At 37.0% G+C, this 21,061-nt stretch overlaps 1 protein-coding gene and 1 long non-coding RNA gene across 10 annotated transcripts in view; one reads left to right on the top strand and one right to left on the bottom strand.

Moving 5' to 3' along the window:
* Positions 1–21,061, bottom strand: part of NLGN1 (neuroligin 1) — an 809,004-nt gene that overhangs the window by 651,438 nt on the left and 136,505 nt on the right. For 5 of the 9 annotated variants that reach the window (XM_072808111.1, XM_072808114.1, XM_072808116.1 and 2 more), the window contains exon 1: positions 1,034–1,840. The exons of 2 other annotated variants lie outside the window; for them this stretch is intronic. The gene's annotated coding sequence lies outside the window, so the exon portion shown is untranslated. Of the gene's footprint in view, positions 1–1,033; positions 1,841–21,061 lie in introns of those variants that run through there. 2 more of the 9 variants (XM_072808118.1, XM_072808119.1) reach the window with 1 other exon arrangement.
* On the top strand, positions 633–1,756 carry LOC140622324 (uncharacterized). Its single transcript, XR_012022088.1, has 2 exons — positions 633–754; positions 1,466–1,756. It is a non-coding gene; the product is annotated as an uncharacterized lncRNA (long non-coding RNA).

Raw genomic sequence — 21,061 nt, 5'->3', positions numbered from 1 at the left:
AGAACAGGCTTTTTTTTTCCGGATTGCGGAGCAACTTTTAGTTTCCTAAGTCCGTGAACACCACTCATTTGAGGGCCTCATTGAAATCCTATGCGCTGACATTGATTTTCCCCCTGCCAATAGGGAGGAGGGCCTAAAAAAAAAAAAAAAATTAAGAGAATAAAAAAATAAAAAAAATTAAAAAAAAAAAAAAAGGAGGCAGGGAGAGAGGGAGGCAGGGGTTGGAACGGCCTGCACGGGAGGCGCGCAGAGGTCTGCGAGGGCGCGCGGCGCGGGGTGGGGCGAGAGGCCGGGGCGGGGGCGGGGGCGGGGGCGGGGGCGCAGCGCGGGGCGGGGGACCCGGGGCGGGGGCGGGGGCGGGGGCGGCCGGGCTCCTCCAACTCCCACAAAGTTCCCCGGCGCCGGGTTACGCCGAAGTCTTGCAAGTGGATCCCGAGCCCCGCGCGGCCGGCCGTGCACCTCGGCGTCCCCCCGGGGCAGGGGCCCTGCAGCGCAGCAGCGGGCGGGGAGGGGGAGGGGGGGAGGGGAGGGGAGGAGGGGGCGGAGGGGAGGGGAGGGGGCGGAGGGGGAGGGGAGCCAGGGAACGCGGAAGCGGCCAGTGTCCCCGCCGCCGAGCATCCGCGGCCGCCCCGGGGGGAGCGCAGCCCGCACAGGCGGCTCCGCGGGCATCGCCGCTCGGTCCCCGGGAAGTGCCGCCCGCGGGAAAGCGCGGGGCCCGGGCTCGGCCGCCGGAGGTCTCGGGTGCAAAGTTGAGGTCCGCCGCCGAGCCGGGGCCGGGAGCTCCGACCGCCTGCACCCGCCCGCACCCCGCCCGCACCCCGCCCGCACCCCGCGACCCTCCTGCACCGCGCCCGCACCCCGCGACCCCCGCCCGCACCCCGTCTGCACCCCGCGACCCCCAGCACCCCTCCTGCACCCCGCCTGCACCCCGCGACCCCCAGCACCCCGCCTGCGCCCCCCTGCACCCCGCGACCGCCAGCCCCCAGCCTGCACCCCGCCCGCACCCCGCGACCCCCCCGACCCCCCGACTTACCCTCCCGGAGCGAGCCGCGCAGGCCCCCTGGTCCTCCCTTAGTGCCCCTCCGGCCCTTCAAGGAGACACTTCCTCCTTCCACTTCGCCGTCAAATTCAGGCTCGATCGGTCCAAGTATTTATCCGCTTCTAGACGCTTTTTCTGCTTTTTTTCCCCCCTTTTTTTTTTTTTCTTTCTCTCTCTCTTTTTTTTTTTTTTTTTTTTTTTTTTTGGATCTTGAGCCCTGGGGATTCTTGTAGCAGAATTCAAGACGCTTCCTTTTTCAATTTATTTTTCTTCTTTAAGCAGCCGCAATCCCAGTTTTTGCAAAACCACCACCACCACCACCACCCCCCCACACCTCCTTTTTTTTTTTTTTTTTTTTTTTTTTTTTTTTTAATTCACCCACGGACACTTCCAAAACGTGTCGATTGATCCTTTTTTTCTCCCCAGATGAAACCACGATCCAGGATTCTCGGGACCCAGAGCCACCACCTCCATGCAAATCCGACCAGCAGGCAAGAAAATACAAATGATCAAACAACGTTACTTCTTTCGGCTGCAATCAGATAATCCTACTAATCCAATAGATTTATCTCGATGGGAAATTGACCTCGAAAACGAATCCCTGGCGCCGATGTCCAGGGAAGCGGTTTCGTGGCCCCGTTCGGGTGACCGGGAGAACTGTGGCTGCTTTCTTCCTTCTTCTTTTTTTTTAAAAAAAATCTTTTTGGATTCTGGGTGCACTGCTCGCAAAAAATGCCGAGGACCCTGCTTTTCCCCTAATAGAGGTTTCTACTCCAAATCGGTGCAGGATGAAAAATGGTACAAAGGTACCCCTAGTGGCCAGAGAGGATATTGCAGGGAATCTCACTTTTCTTTTTTTTTTTTCTTTTTTCTTTTCTTTTTTTTTTTTTTGAATCCCCTCTCCTCACCTTTCCCCCCTCCCCCTGTAGATAACTGGCTGCTCCAGGAGTTAGAGAAGAAGAACGGAGATGAACATGAATAGTATATGACCACTTGAAAACATCGTCTGATCTTTCTCCTTTGTTTTACTTTAAAGACTGAATCTTCTGTGCTTCTGTCTCCCCAGTCAGTATTCCATATTTTTTTTTCCCAGCAGAATTTTCCCCAATGGCATTTAGTAGCTAAAATGCCAATTTGGAGCAGCTAGTGATTTCAAAGCAAATGCACTTGTTTCCTGAATAACTACAGATACTCGGAGAAACCCTATTCTTCCTGAGATACGCTGCTTTCAGAAAAAAAAAAAAAAAAAAGCCTAATGTTTTGTTTTCTTTAAGGTTATAGGATTATGGATACATATTTAAAAAAAAAAATCCCTTCTCATTTCAGACTTTTGATATTCATTCAGCAGAGCAGACATGGCTACTGTGAGCCTGTGGTCAGAAAGCAAGACCCCAGGGGTCATTGCATAGTCCTCAATGCTGCTTATCTGAACCCTTTGCAATTCGATCATCTCAAGATTCCGACTAGCATTTTTGAAAGGTTTTAGAGAAAAAGCCAATGCAATGAATTTCAAGATTCCACTTTGGTAAGCAGTACTTCACAAACTTGACTGTGCTTACCAGAAACCAGGGAATCTTTCAGATGAGGATTCTGGTCTGGTAGGAAGAGAAGGGATGGGATTCAGCATTTCTAGCAAGCTCTCTGACCACACCCTGATTATTAGGACTTAGTCAACTTGGGAAGTTGAATTCACTTCCATGAGTGGGTGCAATGGCCGCAAGGACTCCACCATCTTTTTTCTTTAGAGGGCTTAATAATCAAGACTTCTCAGTGTATTGAACTGTTAAGGAGTGAAGAGACCTTCCTCCTATTACTGGTTTTGTTATTAATGGACTATGTGACTTTGAGCAGTCACTTTTTGACCCACGGCCAATTTATCTATTAAAACTGAAGAGTAAACCAAAATAAATGAACAAACGTACCTGGTCCTGGATGGGAGACTCAATGTTGTAAATTAATTTATAAAATTAATGTAATTATTATTAAAAGCCCACTATAATTTTTCATGGAACTTGAAAAGTTAATCTTAAAATGTGTTTGTGGGAGCAAAGGGTCAAACCTGTCAACATAATTTTATATACAATACAATTAAGAGCAAGATATGAACAACTTCCATATTAACTATTAAGACAATAGAAAATGACAGTAACTGAGGGCAATGTAGCTTTGGTTCAGGGATAGAAATTTAGTTCAATGGAATAGAATAGGGGGCTCAGAAATATATCCCTGAATTTATGGAAACTTGATAAAGAACAGGTGGCATTACAGAGCAGTGAGGAAAAATTAATTATTCAGACGATAGATTAAGCATATGAAAAAAGTATAATTCACACCTAAATATGTATTTAAGGATACTGAGCAAAACTTAAAAACCTCATAGAGATACAAAGCTTTGTGATTTGGGGTAGACAGGAATAGAAGGTTTTACTAAACATTAAAATAATAAAAATTAAATCTATAAAGGAAAAATTTTAATTTTGATATATTAAAATTAAGAATTTTTGTGCATCAAAAAAGTCAAGGCATAAACCGACAGAAAATATTTGCTTTGCATATAACCAAAGAGGGATTAGTATCCAAGTACATAAAGCTTTCTTACAAGTCTATAGACAAAAAAAAAAAAATAGGAAAATATGTGCCAAGATGAATAGTCAATTAGCATAAGAGAATTCTCAACGTCCAATAAGCATCTGAAAAAGATATCTTAGTTACTAGAAAAATACAACCTAAAACGATGAGATACCATATCACAGGTATGAAACTGGCAAAAATCTGTAAGTCCAGCAATAAGAAAGAATGATGAGAATGTGAAGAAACCATGGAAAGCATATTAGAACAATTTCAGAGAGCAGTTTCAAGATAACTGATGATTCTCATTTCTTAAAATCTAATGTCTCTACTCCTATGTCCTTCTCTTCACATGTACAAAAAATATCCATTACAGAATTACTTGAAAGAGGAAAAAAAAAGAAAAGGAAGAAAAAATATAAACACCTTTGGATAAATAAGTGGACAAGTACTTTTTGGAATAGTCATACTGTGATACTAGAAGCAATAAAAAGAAAAATGAATGCACTATAGCTACTTGAACTAGCATGAATGCATCTCAAAAGTGCAATGCGAAGCAGCAACCATAAAAGTAGGTTGCAGAAAGATACCTGTGGGATGATACCATTTATGTAGCAAGTTTTAAAACATGCAAAAATAATTACATATATTTTGAGCATATGTATATGTGGCAAAAGCACATAAACATCCACGATAACGATGAACCTGAAATTCCGGGTAGAGGTTATCTCTGAGAATTATGGAGGTTAATGACATTGGGATGACATTCCGCTTGAGCTGAATCTTCAGTGCTTTATTTCTCAGACTGAATCTTGAGTCCACAAGTGTTTATAATATTACATATGAATTGTGTGTCTGGACTATTTCATTAAAATGAACTATTTAAACTAGATGACTTTCATGAACCCGTTACAGTATCCGAAAAATTTCTAATTAGAATACATATATGTAGAAGTGAAAGGAAATAGTATGGAATTCTGAAATATCATAATGTGCTTTCTTTTAAAAGTATGTGGTACCTTTTATTTCTAAGAAGTAGAAAGGGATCAATGCTTATTTACTTCCATAATAGGTATGAAAATTTTCAGGGAGCAGACGAAAACCACCACCTAAATGAGAAAAGTGTGGTTGAAATAGGGGGAAAATGTAATCCTCAACTAACTCTTTCTTGTATCTTCCTTTGATCTCACATAGCGTAACCAGGTCTCTGAAACTGTAAAATAGGTAATGAACTGATCATGTTCAGTTCTGACTGGTTAACTGGAAACCATCAAAGCCAGGGTAGCCCTAAGCCAGCCAAACTACAATACAAAAGAGAATTCCTCCAGAATATTTGAAATATATACCTAAATTCAAATAGGGAGGTTTTGTTGATATGAAATATAAGAACTAGAAATTTCATTTCAAAATCATTAAACAGTATTTTTCATAATTCATTCAAAATTGGAGAAGATATCAAATATTAAGAAAAAATATTTTAGAGCCCAGTATCAGAAGTAAAATGAGTTGGGTTAGCAGTTAATACCCCTCAACTCACATTGGACTCAAGAAAGATGCCTGGACACATCATCAATCAATTTTCAGAACAGCATTCCTAGGCAATAGCCAAAGCAGCTTTGTAATAGACACAGAGAAGGGGCAATTTAATGTCCTTCAGTGATAGAATAAACAAGGGGGAAGAAGCAAATTTAATATTTCCAAAATTTGGAGAGGTTGACATATTCTTTCAGCAACCACTTATTGAATACCTCCTACTTGCCCGGCGTAGTGCAAAGCATTTCACAAGACAGTTTTTTTTTTTTTTTTTTTCACAAAACAGGTAACATTAAAACAAATCACCACCACAAACCCTTCGTTAGCTATTGATAATTCATTTGTTCACTGGAAATGGTTAGTAGATATTTTGAATGAATCCTTCACCACCTATGTTGACAATGAGATACTGGACACTAATATAATACTGAAGGTGCATTTTCAGTGTGCTTAAGTCAAACTGATGTGACAGGTTAAAGTAGTCAATGAAGGAAGAAGAGCAAAACAAGAGGCAAGAGGATGAGAAGGTAAAGGAAAGGAAGAAGACTGAGCATAAAAATACGAATCAAACTCATTTCTCTCCCTGGTGATTTACTTTACAGACAAGACAGAAACTTACTCAATCTGTGTATCCCCCAGAGTAAAAATGATTAGTGAATGAATGCCTTAATAGATCAACGTGTGAAGCTAGTTGATTGCAATCTCTATATTGGAAACAAATGCATTCTCTATATTGGAAAGGCTTGCTAATATAATATCTCTTCAGAAAATGAAATTAAGAGAGGAGGGAAGTAAAAAATTACTATGACTAACAATAATGGGAAATAAAGGCCAAGACTGGGCAAATTTGAGTGCCAGTTGGAATACGGGATTCCAATTTGATTCTGACACTAAAATTTCAGCTCTGCTGAAACCTATGGTGGAATTACACATCCTATTTTGGTTTCTGCACTTTACACAAACAAATGAAAAATGATTGATTAATACCAAATGGATCTTGTAAAGAAATGGCATAGTTCTACTAAAAAACAGATGAGAATGCATTTAATTGTTGCTTTTAATACAGAAGTCATTATGAAAAGAAGGTTATGATGGGTTTTTTTGATAATTGATATAACAGCACATCTTTCGTGACCAGGTCAAATCAATTAAGTTCTGCCTGTAGTAAACATTTTAAGATGTTATGAAAGACTGGTGGTCTATGTCTGAAAAGAAGTAACATAAAATACTGTAAAACAGATTTTCTAAAACAAGTCTTGGGAAAATATATTCTTCTACCATCTTCAGAACTCCCCTGATGTACCCTCATTTTAAGTGCTCAAGACTTGAATCTAAATGAATGGCAACTGGGAATTATGAAAAGCATAAAAATAAAAAGTATTGCAACATCACAGGCCTAACTACTGCAAAGGTAGCTGTTTATAAAGAGGTTCTCTCTACAGGGAAGAATCTGCTCAGACAATCCTGCTTAATTAGAAAAGACTACTTAAAACACTTGACTGATACTGAATATTTCAGGTATGTATCGGGAGAACACACCTGCTTGCATGCTAAATTTACCAGATGCATTTTTATATTTCATGGTTTGAAGACCTGTAATGGAAACCAAGGAAGTAATGATCAAGACTAGATATTTTGGGATGAGACTGTCACCTAGAGAAATGGGGCTTCATGAAGATTATTCTGAGATTCCAAAACATATTTTCATAGTTCAGGGGTCAAAGTCAGAAATAATCTAGATTTTTGAAACAAATTTAAATCATTTTGAACTCTTAAAAATTTCTGAATTTTAGTGCTATTATACTAATAATTAAGAATCTGTTCTGTTTCTTTTCTGAAGAAACACTTTTTTTTACATCTATGTATTTAATCGGTACAGTTATTCCTTACATGAAAATATGTACGTTTCCAGGTTCAAAGAGTTTAGCTGTTAATAGATTACTACATTATTATTTTACACAATATTTTATTTTAGAACACAGATTCTTATATATTTGTGAAATCAAATAATATTTATACTGACCCTCTAATAAATTCATAGCAGACTCTCTATTATAGCTGTTTTTTTTTATTATAGCTGTTTTTAATTCCATCGTACCATGATTGATTTTAATACATTTAAGAGTAGCCTACAATTAGTTAAATTATATAAAATCATAATATTTTGTTAGTACTGAATAAATAAAACCAGAAAACCATCCTATTGTACAGCATCAAGATTTATTTTATAATACTAGTTTATCTGAATCAATATTGCCAGTATTAGTAAAGTTTACTATGAACTGACTTAATTATGGAAAAGTCACATGAAAATTAATGATCTGTAGTTCAATCTAGAAAAAGGAAGACTTCTGTTACATTCTAATACAGTGTCATTTCATTGACTTCACATACATGGGTTGGGTACTCTTCGTTCTCTGCATAGGATTTTATGCTAATTACACAATTAAAAGTAAACACTAGCCTGAATTTTCATTATTGTTCAATTAGTTATTTAATGAGCATCATCTACCTATCCCAAAATATTTAGTTTCATATTTCCTAAAATATTAAGTAAAGAAGACCTTTAAATTACATCTTCAAAAAGAATGGATCTCTCTCTTCTCTCAATCTTCTCTCTCTCTCTCTCTCTCTCCTTATATGTACATGTGTTTGCTTCTCTTTCTCTTTGACTCTCTCCGTCTCTGAGAATCTCTGAACACACAAGTCCACCTCTTTAATTTTTTATCATTTACATCAAACTAGAAATTATATACAAATGTTTCAAAATGATAAATTTTCCTAAAATCACTTGTATTTGGTTTTAGAGCTTGCTTTTTGATTGTACATGAATAAAAATTATTTCTGATGACCTAGAAACAAAAAAATAGAACAAAGTAATCATATAAGAATGATATATTTAAAAAGAAAGGTCAAACTGTATTATCCTCAATGCATAAGAAGTTGTTCAACCTTCCAGCCATCCATTCTCAAATTCATGACTCTCAGCCTAAGCACTGTGGCTTTTCCGCTAAAGATTTCCCAAATCTTCCCTAGATTTAAGTAGGTTATTCAGAGAAAACAATGTTTAAAAAGTTCAAATAAAGATTTGTTATGTCACAAAGTTGATACATTTCGGACAGATGGTTTACACATCAGCAGAAAATTTGTAAGATCAAAGGAAAGTATAATTCTTGACTATCTGTAGTATATTAAATCTAACAGTTCACATCCTCATCATTTTACAAATCTGATAAAGGATACAGGAAAAATCTTACGGCTGAAATTAGTTTTACCAGGACTCAAACTAATCATTAGAGTACATTTGAACTGTGGCCCAAAGAACTGCAGTTTTATAGTCTTTGTATAAACTCCACAGATCTCCTTTTTTTGTATATTTTTTATTGGAGTTCGATTTGTCAACATACAGTATAACACCCAGTGCTCATCCTGTCAAGTGCCCCCTTCAGTGCCCATCACCCCAACCCCCCACCCACCTCCTCTTCCACTACCCCTTGCTCATTTCCCAGAGTTAGGAGTCTCTCATATTTTGTCACCCTCTCTGATTTTTCCCACTCATTTTCTCTCCTTTCCCCTAAAATACCTTTCACTGTTTTCTATATTCCCTGTATGAGTGAAACCATATGATTGTCCTTCTCAATTGACTTACTTCACTCAGCATAATACCCTCCAGTTCCATCCACATTGAAGCAAATGGTGGGTATTTGTCGTTTCTAATGGCTGAGGAATATTCCAATGTATACATAGACCACATCTTCTTTATCCATCATCTTTCGATGGACACCGAGGCTCCTTCCACAGTTTGGCTATTGTGGCCATTGCTGCTAGAAACATTGGGGTGCAGGTGTCCCAGCATTTCATTGCATCTGTATCTTTGGGGTAAATCCCCAGCAGTGCAATTGCTGGGTCGTGGGGCAGATATTTTTAACTCTTTGAGGAACCTCCACACAATTTTCCAGAGTGGCTGCACCAGTTCACATTCCCACCAACAGGGCAAGAGGGTTCCCCTTTCTCCACATCCTCTCCAACATCTGTTGTTTCCTGTCTTGTTAATTTTCCCCATTCTCACTGGTGTGAGGTGGGATCTCATCGTGGTTTTGATTTGTATTTCCCTGATGGCCAGTGATGCGGAGCATTTCCTCATGTGCATGTTGGCCATGTCTATGTCTTCCTCTGTGAGATTTCTGTTCATCTCTCTTGCTCTTTTCATGATTGGATTGTTTGTTTCTTTGATGTTGAGTTTGATAAGCTCTTTATAGATCTTGGATATTAGCCCTTTATCTGATCTGTCATTTGCAGATATCTTCTCCCATTCTGTAGGTTGTCTTTTAGTTTTGTTGACTGTTTCTTTTGCTGTGCAGAAGCTTTTTATCTTGATGAAGTCCCAATAGTTCATTTTTGCTTTTGTTTCCCTTGCCTTCATAGATGTATCTTGCAAGAAGTTACTGTGGCCAAGTTCAGGAAGGGTGTTGTCTGTGTTCTCTAAGATTTTGATGGATTCTTATCTCCCATTTAGATCTTTCATCCATTTTGAGTTTATCTTTGTGTCTGGTGTAAGAGAATGGTCTAGTCTCATTCTTCTGCACGTGGCTGTCCAATTACAGATTTCCTTTTGCTAAATAGGAAAAAAAAAAGCTAAGAAAGCAAATAACTAAAGTAGCCAAGGCCACACCGAGGTCAGTGGCACTGCTAGATGAGAAACCACTGTACCATGCCACTTTAGACTTGGTTTTTTTTTGGTTGGTTGTTGGTATTAAAGTGTCATTATCCTTAAAGTATTTGATGACAACCAAATTTCAAAATTTTCAGTTAACAAACAAACAAACAAACAAAAGCACAGCATTTAATAGACTTAATATAATTAGCAAAATAATGGCCCTCCAAAGATGTCCACATCCTAATCCCTGGAATCTATGGATATGTTACCTTACATGACAAGAATGACTTTGCAAGTATGATGAAGGATCTTGAAGTGGGCCCAATGTAATCACAAGGTGCCCTATAAAAGGAAGACAGAAGATTCAGAATTAGAGAAATAGATGTGATAAGCAGAAATCAGGGGCAGATAGAGAGAAAGAGATTTGAGGATGCAATAGTCCTGGCTTAGAAGATGGAGGAAGGGGTCATAAACCAAGAAATGCAGGTGGCCTCTAGAAGTTGGAAAGGTAAGGAATGAATTCTCCTCTAGAGCTTCCACAAGGAATGCAGCCTTTGCCAATCCACTTTAGACTTCTGACTTCCTGAACCACAATTTAACAAATTTGTATTGTCTTAAGCCACAAAGCTGTGGTGATTTGTTACAGCAGCAAAAGTAAGCTAATGCACTTAGTTAAAAATATTAAAACTAGTCTAGGAAAAATCAATTCTCTCCAATAAAAACATAATATGTGCTACATATGCAATTTTAGATTTTCTAGTACACACTTTAAAGAAAGGTGAAATGAAATTTGCTAATATATTTTCTTTAGCCCAATATATAAAAATATAATCATTTGATATGTAATCACTACTGAAAATTATTAATAAAATGTTTTATATTATTTATAAAAGTCTTCCAAATCAAACGTATATAATTGGATATCTAGGTGTCTAGAGCAGATCTCAGTTTGGACTGATTCCACTTCAAGAGCTCAGCAGCCATATATGGCTAGTGACTACCATAATGGATAGCACAGCTTTAGACTGTAAGAAACAAATTAAAAAGAAAACTCAGGGATCCCTGAGTGGTGCGGCGGTTTGGTGCCTGCCTTTGGCCCAGGGCGCGATCCTGGAGACCCGGGATCGAATCCCACGTCGGGCTCCCAGTGCATGGAGCCTGCTTCTCCCTCTGCCTGTGTCTCTGCCTCTCTCTCTCTCTCTCTCTCTCTCTCTCTCTGTGACTATCATAAATAAATACAAATTTAAAAATAAATAAATAAAAAGAAAACTCATATATTATTATATAGATTATTCTGATATTCTCTTACTTAGAACAGTCTAGTCTAAGAATCACAAAGGCATCTAGAGAAATCAGGATGTTTACAGCCAGTTTTCTAAGAAATGCACTTAAGAGAGATCAGAAGAGGAATAAAAACAAAAGAAGAACATGAAAGAAGAATATGATCACCTAATGATACTGAGTTGACTGATGTTTGTGAAAAATGCTAAGGATAATAGAAAAGAAATTTATCCAGTATTTTCAGAGCAAAAAGATAACCAGGTATAGGATAAGAATGACATTGCTTGGGGCCAACTATGTAATATGAACAAATGACCAAGAGAAAAGCAAAACTATTAAGCCCTAGCTTCCAATTTCTCCATAGAGAAGAATGATGTTTGAACTGGAAAAATATATGATGGTGAGAAAATGGTAAGAAAGCCTGAAGGTGATTTAAATTAGTTTTAAGATTCCAGATCCAAATCAGTTACCTAACAGGATACTAAAAATACTTGAAGATGTGTTCTTGGAACTAATATCTAATATCTTTGAGTCACCATGGGAAAGTGCCATGAAAATTGTTAAGTGTCTTGGTTTTCAAATAGAATTCCAGAAACTGATGCTTACTATTCTTGACATTAACTGAAGTTCTAGAACCCATGTATGGGTTCATATGTATTCACTAACTGTATGACAAATATGAATAAAATCTTTTCACTAGAGTTATAGGAATGGCAGATCAAAAATGTAGTTTGAACTGTTTATATTGACTTCATGCAAGAACCTTTTAGAAAAAGACACTCATAGGGGCACCTGGGTGGCTCAGCGGTTGAGCGTCTGCCTTTGGTTCAGGTCATGATCCCAGGAGTCCCTCATTGGGCTCCCCGGAGGGAACCTGCTTCTCCCTCTACCTAGGTCTCTGCCTTTCTCTCTGTGTCTCTCATGAATAAATAAATAAAATATTAAAAAAAGAAAACTCATAATTTTCTTCCAGACAGAACTGTGAAGTATAGGCTGAATGATGTAGTTGAGTAGATCCTTTGAAAGTTGAACAATCGTTCTTCTGTAGCATCTGCTGAATGTTCTTTGATGTCCACTTCTCTTTTCCCTTTTTGAGGGTTAAAGTTTCTGAAAGAAGTTGTTTTGTAATCAAGCCTTTCCATTAAGCAAATTAGTCTAATGATAGGTATGAATGAGATGCTTTAATAGGAGCCTACCTTAGACCATGGACTTTTAAATAGATTACTTAAAGCCATTAACTATTTTTGGAATTATGTTTTTCAATGATGCTTTTTCAAACTATTTCTAAATAAGGAGTTTGATATAAAGTATTTAATTGGTAAACTTTAAATTGAATTTTAATTCAATTTAATCAAATTTTGACATCCAAATTCCCTGTCCTCTATTGCAATATAGAAACCAAGGTCTCTTTCTTTTTAATTCACTCACTGATATAAATATTTCTATTTAATTAATCAACCATATTTTTATCAAAAGGTATTTCTTATTGATAGTATTTAATTGAATTACAAAGAAATTTGGGTTGTAAATAGAATAGTTTTAATAAAAGCTTCAAAATCAATCTAAATTTAAGACCATTCAATACAACTCAATATCAATCTTAATTTGGGCTGCTGAACATAATTTATGTTCAATTTTTTGAACATAAAAGTTCAAGTGAACTTTTATGATGTAATGGCAATGCTCTTTAATCTTTTTTAGCTCCTAATCCTGGCAAAATTAGATAATCTTTCTCTATCTTCTCTCTCCCCAAATATATCAGGAAGCAATATAGCAGACAAAATAATAATGGTAATAATAATAGTAATAGTAATAAAAACAGAAAAGAAAATCCAGTCTCAATATAGCTTGTCTCCCTTTTCTCTTGTTCCCCCCTTTCTACCTTATTTTTAATATACATATAAATAAACTATATATAATATAGTATTAAATATTATATTAAATATATAAAATATTTTAATATACATATCACAAAATATGCATGACATACAAATAAGGATATATATATTTCCATGTGGTTATCACAAACACTAACATTTTTACATACTTCCTTGATCATAAGGACTCTTGAAGGCACGAAGATTTAATGATCATAACAACAAAAATAATGTCAATTTTCATTTGTTTAATGCATCTTCTGTACTTGGTTCTTATTCTTATGTATGTCTTTCAAGTTTGAAGGGTACATATAATTTCTCCCATTTTTACAGAAAACAGAAACTTAATCACACTAAATGTCCTGCTGCCACTAACAAAGGATTAAGCTAAGATTGCATTCAAATTTAAATCCAAGCTTCTTGTACTTCCTTTCACTGTGAAGGGAAGTAAGCTCAGAGCTGAAGAGTTTGTACCCTGAAGAAATGACTCAGTGCTCCGGAGTTCATATAAATGGAATGGTCAGTTGTAAGGACTCCCCAAAACAAAAAGGGGTCACCACTGGGTAAAGGGATGCCCCATGCACCTCTCAAGAGGCAGGGAAAATGCCAAGATTGGGTTAACTTCAGTCACCCTGCCTTATATAGGGCCGATGCTGCTGACTGTTCTGGAGAGCAGTAAAGGATAAGGGTGTTCCATTGTAGCAAGACACCATGGTGATTTCACCCACTGGGAAGGCAAAACGATGTACTGAAGTGAGGGGCTACAAGAGAAGAGCATTGCCAAGCTTTCAACTTGGGAGCAGTTAGCAAAATCCTCTTTAAATGACCAGCCCGTTGAGAGTAAACATTTACCCAGGCTGCTGCAGCCAACACTCTGGTTTGCTAGCCGAAGAGTTGGTTTCTGATTATTTAGGAAACGGTGCTGCCTAGAAACCACAGGCAGGACCAACACTGAAAGATGTAGTCAGATGCACCAGGAAAGTGTGATCCAAGCTGACTACGACCGCAGAAGAGCCAACTAAGGTTGAAGAAACAGATCATAGAGAAGAAGGTAAGAGCAAGATTTTTTATCCAAGAACAGCAAATGACACTGGTCTTCTTGACATGGACCCAAATAGGTTCACATCTGCATGGTTCCTGCCAGCCTCCTCACTGGCCTCCACTCCCCTCACCCGTTTTTTTTTTTTTTTTCAATCTATGCCTCACATAGACACCAAAACCATCTGTTTATAAAATAAATCTCGTTGACACACTTCTGTATTAATTATTACCAGGATTAGTGGTTCTTACCACATTTGCCCACTAGAATCGCTTAAGGGGAAAAGTGGTAAAAATACCAGTGTTTGAAGGGAGGTGGGTAGGGGTGGGGCTGACTGGGTGACCGGCACTGAGGGGGCACTTGATGGGATGAGCACTGGGTGTTATTCTATATTTTGGCAAATTGAACACCAATAAAAATAAAATAAAATAAAAACAAATAAATAAATAAAATAAAAAATAAAAAAATACCAGTGTTGGGACCTGCCTCTCTGATCCCTACAAATCCATTAAATCAGAATCTCTGAAGTTAGTGCTAGGTCTCCAACATTTTTAAAACACTCCTGAATGGTTCTTACATGTAGCCCAAGTTAAGAATACTGACCTTGAGAGTATATTTTAGATGCCACATACGAATATTGAAGCTTTTTAAGTGATATGCATAGGATTTGCTATCAAATGGATCTGGATTCAATTCCTAAGTATTTCACTTGCTCATGACACTTGACTCCCCCTGAGTTTCTCTTTCCTCATCTACAATATGGAAATGGCTACAATATGTGTGGAAAAGCAGAATTATCTATTTCCTTCCATCTTTATTCTTTTCCCTATTCACTCTGTGTAAAGAAAGATCCTTTAACACATGTCTAAGTTTGCTATTGGGGATGACCGGGATTAATAGGAGAAAGGATTGCTGCTTTTGAAAATACTCTGTTAAAACATCACTACCACCAACAGAAAACCAAACACCTAACCCTACTCTCCAGAACTTTGCAGCATACGATGGATAGCAGATCCGTAGTATTTCAACTTAATACATGCTCAGAGTGAATTAATAACTCAAGGAAACATCGTGGGATATAGGGTTACTATCACTTTCCAATGAATTACATAATGTTCAGTAATATTACTTCTTCTTTTAATAAAACTCATTTTGATACATTTTGAAAGCTGTGGAGAAAACAACCCTCATACAGAGATTTTTAACTCATTTCTAGGTATAGGAACTTGAGCCAAGAAAAGTGTGACCTAAGTGTGACACTTCCATTACATCACCAGAGTCTTCATGCCAGGGGCATCTTTGATATGAGATTTGCATACAATGAAGCACTTTTCAGCATAGGTAATATCTTCCTTAAGAATATCAATCATTCATAAAATATAGTTCATGAAGTACTTTAACATATCTAATTATATTTGAGTATTGAAAGAAAAACTTTTTGAAGGAAGAGAACAGATAATATTTGTTCCTTTTCATGATTGAATAAATTGGGGGAAATTGACCTCCTTATGGCCACTCAGCGCTTTGCTACATGTAGGAATCAGACCTTGGACTTCCAGTTTAATTTCCATTCTAATAGCACATACTGCTGTTTCTCCTAAATTGGCAGAAAGATCTCAGATAGCCTATTCTTGTAGCAATCAAAATGCTTTGGTGGAGGTTGTTTTCAACAACAACAACAAAACACATGAAATTGTAAGCAAATATTTCAGGTAAAAACGGAGCTGATACAGTAGAAGGGAAAGAGGAAGAGGACCAAGAGCCCTGCCCACCATGCTCCTCCATCCCCATGGGTAGCAGGCCCCACGGGGGCAACTTGCAGCACCATTGGACAACTATTTGCTGTCTTTATAGATAAGGAACAAAAGCCTCAGAAAGCAACTGATTTGGCCGAGAAGCTCACCTCGTTAGTGACTTCATGTCTCTTGATTCCTAATCAAATCCTCTTTCTCCTGTGTTATAATATCTTCAAGGTCATGTGGGTATAAATAGCCTTGTCCACTATCTCTAAGTTGCTCACCTCCCTTCCTGTCCAGCCATCCCTCCTGCCATACATTACTTCTCCAGATGAGCTACACTACATGTGGTTTTCTCATATCTATCAAGCCTTTTTTTTTTTTTTTTTTTTTTTTTTAAAGTAGGCTCCCTGGCCCAGTGTGAAGCCCAACCTGGGGCTTGAACGTATTCTCCTGAGACCAAGACCTGAGATGAGATCAAGTGTCAGACGCTTAATCACCGGAGCCACCCAGTTGCCCCTACCATGCCCTTTATTAAGCATTAGACTTCTGCACATGGTTTTCTCTTTGTCTGGAAACTTCTCTCTTTGAATGCCCTCTTTCTCAACCTATTCACTTTTTTAATTTCCACAGATTCATCAAATCTGATTGAAGTCAGCACTGACTCTAGAGACCCCTCCATAACATTACCCACCAACCCCAGCCCTCAATACCGCCCCTACCCTACTCTGTCTCCCCCACTCCCAAACTGAGTTAGGTAGCAATCTTAGTTAACCGATGCTTTTCTTTACCTCTTAACATACTTGTACTTTCATTAATTGCTCTTTGAGGAGAGAGTCTTGACTTTTTCTACCTTTATTCACCTTTATTTTGAAACTATTCAGTGTCACAATAAACAAGAAATGCAAGAATGAATAAATGCTATTTTCTAAGTAATTTCTTACAAAGAAACATGAATGTAGGACAGTGTGGTATATATTCCAGGAAAGCAGGCCTCACTTGAACTTGCTGCATATGCTATATCATACTGCCAGAAAATAGGGCAGCCATGATCCTCAGCAACTCCAATTTGCAGCTCTAGAACTTTCTGTTACCATGGCAGAAAAACCTTGCCAGATACCTATAATTAAACAATCTAATTCTTTATTCATAATTTTGAACAGAAAACCAGAAACAGCAAGCATTTAGGAAAACCAATAGCATTAAAAAGGAATAACAGATAAATGGGAAAAGAAGACCTGGTAGGGAAATATATTTAAAGAAACAAATATGTACTTTAAAAGTCAACCTGTTATTCTTTTTCTTTAATAAAAGTTTATTTATTTATTTATTCATTCATTCATTCATTCATTCATTTATCTATTTATTCATGAGAGACATAGAGAGGTAGAGACATAGAGGGAGAAGCAGGCTCCTCCCAGGCAGCCCGATATGGGACTTCATCCTGTGACTCTGAGATCACATCCTGAGTCAAAAGGCAGATGCTCAACCACTGAGCCACCCAGGCGTCCCTAAACTGTTACTCTTAAAGTAGTTCAAGGGACTGCTATCTTAAGGAAACCAATAGGTTCCTCTAAAAACACAACTAAAAGAAAAAAGGTTTTATGGAACTTTAATATTGAAATGAAAAATGTAAATAGAGGCTCTGAGTAACCAAATGCACATGGGCTGCAGGATAATTTATAAACTGAAAGATGAAGTAAAAATAGCTCCTTTAAGAATGAATACATAATGGAGAGACATTTATATGAAGGCTCACAATTCCATGTTTCCCCCTTAGTTTATTTTACTTATGTTGCTTTTAAGGAAAAGTTAATATAATAATTTTATTAAAATTACATTTAATAAAGTATTTTCAAGTTGTTCACAACGCTATCATAAAACTGACTGGATAACCCAGTACATTATTAGTGTAAAATACTGTTGGTTGGAGAATAATTTTACTGTACTTTTTAGGAATCATAATATTTCCATTGTATTTTTGCATTTTTTACCTCAGGCAAAAGTACTGAGAAAAGAAACATACAGTGTTGAAGAAGTAAGTCCTGGAAATCCCTTTTCCTTCTGAGGCTATATTTATTCCCCTAATTTTTTTAAACAATTTTTTGTTTAATAGTTTTGATTATTCATGAAATATCTTAAATTGTTATTTGTAATAATTTAGCTTCAGGATTATGATGTCCAAGAGATTTCTTTGTTTTGAAGGAAAATATCTCCCTTTCTTCTGTTGGTGAGTGCTGGAGGTAAACCTAGACCAACAATTTGATTATCTCTTCTATGGATTAACAATAACCCAAAAGAAGAAAGACTCACCTATGAAAAGATGCTCATTGCAATATAATTTATAAGAGCAAAATTAGGAGCAATAAAAATATACAGAATTAATAAAATATTTAAGTAAACTATGGTAGGGTACTTAATAAGCATTATTAGATTACATAGCAACAGGGAAAAATGTTCAGGAGACAACTTAACTAAACACAACAATATTCAGAATTAGATTTGTGCTCCTATTTCAATTACATAAAAATGTCAACATTTGAAGAATTTTGAACAAGAACATAAAAATTTTTGTTTTATTTGAATAAGATTTTTAAAGGGAAAAACAGAATTTTCCTTCTTTTCTATCAGTATCTCAAATTTATGGAAATTAAGAGTACTCCAAAAGAAAATTGATTTGGTTTTGAATTACATACACTCAACTCTGACATCAAATAGGTGTCTTGAAATTGCTGAATCTGCCTTCTCTACTTCATCTCTATTCATTTTATCCAAGATGACCATTTTTAATGTAGATATAGAAATTTCCATGTATACCACTTCATAGTTTTCAAAATGCACATACACACACACACACACACACACACACACAACTATTCAATTCTCTTAACCATGATGCAAGGTAAAAGAGATAAGGAAAACCAATATTATAAAAGAAAGATACTATAGATATAATCATCTTTTTCAATATATAAGGATAAAGGGTTTAAATGAATTTAAGATCCCACGGAGGCATAAAATGAAACCCATTTCCAATCTTTTCTTCTACATTAGTGTCATGTGATGACACCACCTTAAAAAAGATAATTCATTATGCATTTAACTTACAAAGGATACATTTCTTTTGCGGGGGGGTTAAAAATGCAGGAAAATTTTAGTTTATCACTGTTTTTTTTTTTAATTAGAGTATAGTTAACACACGATATTACATTAGTTTCAGGTACACACGTCTCTTTATCTCATGCTATGCTTATCAACATCCCCATACTTTATGCCATGTTCACCACAAGGGTAGCTACCAACTGTCCTAATGCAACACTATTACAATATCATTGATTATATTCCCTATGCCGAGCCTTTTATTCCTGTGATTTATTTGTCCCATAACTGGAAGCCTATATCTCCCACTCTCCATCACTCATTTTGCTCATCCCCCCACTTCCCTGCCCTCTGGAAGCTATCAGTTTTTTTCTCCATATTATGGGTCTGATTTGTATTTTGTTTATTTATTTGTTTTGGGTTTTTAGATTCCACATATAAGTGAAATCATATGGCATTTGTTTTTCTCTGGCTTATTTCACTTAGCATTATACCCTCTAGGTCCATCTATGTTGTCACAAATGGCAAGAACTCATCCTTTTTATGGCTGAGGAACATTCCATTATATGTACACCACAACTTCTTTACCCAATCATCCATCAATAGTAAGTTAGGCCGCACTCATAACTTGGCTGTTGTAAATAACACTGCAATAAACATGGGGTACATGTATCTTTTGAATTAGCATTTTTGTTTCTTTGGTAAACACCCAGTGGTGAAATTATTGGATCATATGGTACTTCTATTTTTTTTTTTATTTTTTGAGGAACCCCCATACTATTTTCCACAGCAGCTGTATCAATTTACATCCCCACCAACAGCGCACAAGGATTCCTTTTTCTCCACCTTCTTGCCAATGCTCATTGTTTCTTATCTTTTTTTTTTTTTTTTTTGAAATTTTAGCCATTCTGACAGGTACAAGGTGATATCTCATTGTGGCTTTGATTTTCTTTTCTCTGATGATCAGTGATGTTGATCATATTTTCACGTGTGTGTTGGCCATCTCTACGTTTTCTTGGGAAATTTTTAATTCTTTGCATTTCATTTGTTCTTAAAAATTCAGACATACCAGGCAATATACCTAGTCCTAGAAATAAAGAGATGCCTAAGATACAGTCCCTTCTCAAAGGATTTGCAGTTCAGAAAAGAAGACACCCAAATAAATAAAGAGGCATGAGTCAATGTGATAACTGCTGAGGCAGAGATATCAATAATACACAAGCAAGGAAATGTGGACTCATTTGTGGGGTGCCTATAAAGAGGAAGTTTTGGGCAAATAGTTAACAAAGACTGAATCTGGAGGATGAGTAGCTGGTGTAAAATGGGCAGAGAGTAATAATATTTTAGAAAGTAAATTCTTTTTCCAAAGTTAAGGATTTCATAAAACTTTATTAATGGGTATCACTAAAGAATCCAATTTTGCAAGCACTATTTAATTCCCAAATAATTTAGTCTTGATTTCATATGGTTTGTTTAATTATACATGTTTTGGTGACCTGCTAACTCATATAAGGAAGCAATTTGTCTTAATGCTAAGGTTATAAGCTAAAGTTATAGCTAGGTTATAACTAGGTTGCTGACCTAGGGAAGGTCAGTAACGCCTAAAAATTAAAAGCCTAGAGGAAAAGCCAGGGTCTGTAGCTTCAATATCCATCCTCAAGTTATTTCTCACTGAAATCATGACTCATGAAACTTGTGCTTCAGGTAACCCATTTACTAACCAGACATGTTGATGGATATTTTCAGGATCTCTTTAGATCAATTTGAAATGATAAAGCACTATTGTGTAACAACTAACACCAGCCAACTCTCATTCCCATTAATTGTAGGCTTCTATCTCTCCATTATACCTCAACCTTTATAGGCTATTCTTTACATAAGGCCTCTATTCTTAGCCCTTCTTCTTTCTCTATGAATAATTCTGTTTGTTTTAGTTTGAAGAGGATGAACACAGTGAGGGATTAAATCTCTATTCATAATAAATGGAAAAATCAGTTTGATTCACCAAATTCTAATACGCCTAAAACAGCTTTAATTGATATTGTTTTAATTCAATCAAAAGAACTGTTCCTCAGTACATACATCTATAGTCCTAATAAAATTCTCATTGCAACATCTGCTTCATCTTCACTCCAACGAAATCTGCTGAATTGGAAACTGTCAGGTCTGTCAGAACACTTCTTTCTGTCAAAGCTCCCTGGGGGATGGTATAAATCAGTTTACCTTCATATG

The sequence above is a fragment of the Canis lupus genome, chromosome 31, assembly GCF_048164855.1.
Source record: "Canis lupus baileyi chromosome 31, mCanLup2.hap1, whole genome shotgun sequence".
NCBI lineage: Eukaryota > Metazoa > Chordata > Mammalia > Carnivora > Canidae > Canis > Canis lupus.
Note: the sequence above shows the minus strand (reverse complement) of the source record. Positions and strands in the feature narration are given on the sequence as shown.